Source organism: Pinus tabuliformis, chromosome 1_2 (assembly GCF_031772625.1).
Source record: "Pinus tabuliformis cultivar Carrire ecotype Pingquan chromosome 1_2, CPIR1, whole genome shotgun sequence".
NCBI lineage: Eukaryota > Viridiplantae > Streptophyta > Pinopsida > Pinales > Pinaceae > Pinus > Pinus tabuliformis.
In genome coordinates this window covers 959,411,051-959,412,731 of record NC_142298.1, presented here as the reverse complement: position 1 = coordinate 959,412,731, position 1,681 = coordinate 959,411,051, and positions in this window count along the sequence as shown.

Genomic DNA, 1,681 nt, shown 5'->3' with positions numbered 1-1,681 from the left:
GGCCCATGAAATGGCTCCCGAACCTAAATGAAAAACATATCCTGGTGTGCTCTTTTATCATCGACACTTCCTACCGAGTCACTGTCAGTGTAACCAACCAGCATAAAATCATTTGTAGCAGTGTACAAAATACCATATTCCTTCGTCCCATTGAGATACCTTAGAATCATTTTGGTTTCTTGCCAATGTGTCTCCTTGGGTGTCTCCATGAACCTTGACACCAAGCTTACTTCATACATTAAATCCGACCTAATTTTCAGCAAATACATTAAGCTGCGTACCATACTTTTGTATAATGTCGGAGTGACATTGCTGGTGCAATCTTCTTTGCCCAACTTCAACCCCATGACAGTTGGAGTTGGTGCTGGCTTGTTTTACAACATATTAAGCCTTTCCAAAATGTTTGCTACATACTTTTGTTCGGAATAAAAATGTCATTTTTAGTTTGCTTCACTTCTATGCCCAAAAAATACCTTAACAGCCCAAGTCAGTCATTTCAAATTAACTTTTCATGACTTCTTTGAAATCAGTGATGAGGAAATCATCACTGCTTGTAAAAATCAAATCATCTACATACAGGACAACAATAAGAAGCTTATGATCACTCTCTTTGATGTAGAGAGTAGGCTCACCGTCACATTTGTCGAATCCATTGTCCAACAAGTAAGCATCTATCCTGTTATACCATGCACGCGGTGCTTGCTTCAGCCCATAAATAGCTTTCCTCAACCTATACACTTCATCTTCTTGGCCTTCAACCTCATAACCAGGTGGTTGCGCAACATAAACTTCCTCTTTTATCAATCCATTCAAGAGCATTGATTTTACATCCATTTGATACACTTTCCATTTATGTTGCGAGGCAATCGACACCATTGTATGCATTGTCTCCATCCTCGCGACCGGTGAAAATGTCTCCGAATAATATCTTCCATGTTTTTTCCTGTATCCTTTGACAACTCGCCTTGTTTTATGCCTTTCAATATTCCGCTCAACGTTGCTCTTGGTCTTACGGACCCACTTCATTCCAATGACTTATTTCCCTCGCGGAAGGTCCACTAACTCCCATGTGTCATTCTTTATTATTTCTTCTATTTCTTCATCTATTGCCACAACCCATTTTTCTTTTTTGACTGCATCCTCAAAATGGATTAGGTTATCTATATGAAAAAACAATGCAAATAAGGAATTTAGACCAGCGCTACTATCAACTTCAATTTTCTCATAAATTTCACTTAAATTTATGAATTTTTGTCTTCTTATGCTTGCGGAAGATGGGCTTGACATATCACTTGGTGTTTCATTTGAAATAGATGATGCTTTCGGTCTTTGGAGCATTCTTGGAGAAGCACTTTCTTGACTGCGCAATGTTGTCCTGTTATTTGTTGACAATGTCACTTGTTGATTGCTTTGTTGAGCTTGAATAGGAGTAGAAGAAGTCATTGTTGAGGAAATTCTTTTTGCAGTCAGTTCCTCTTTGTCTTCATGTGGTATACATGCTTTCAGATTGATTTTCTTCTCTAAACTTCCATCCCATGCTTCCTCTAAATTTATGAACTACACATCTCTATTGATTATGACCTTGTTGGTTGATGGATTGTAGAGCTTGTATGCCTTGGATTCATTACTATATCCAACAAATATTCATTTCTCCCCCTTGTTTTCCAACTTCTTCCTCAAC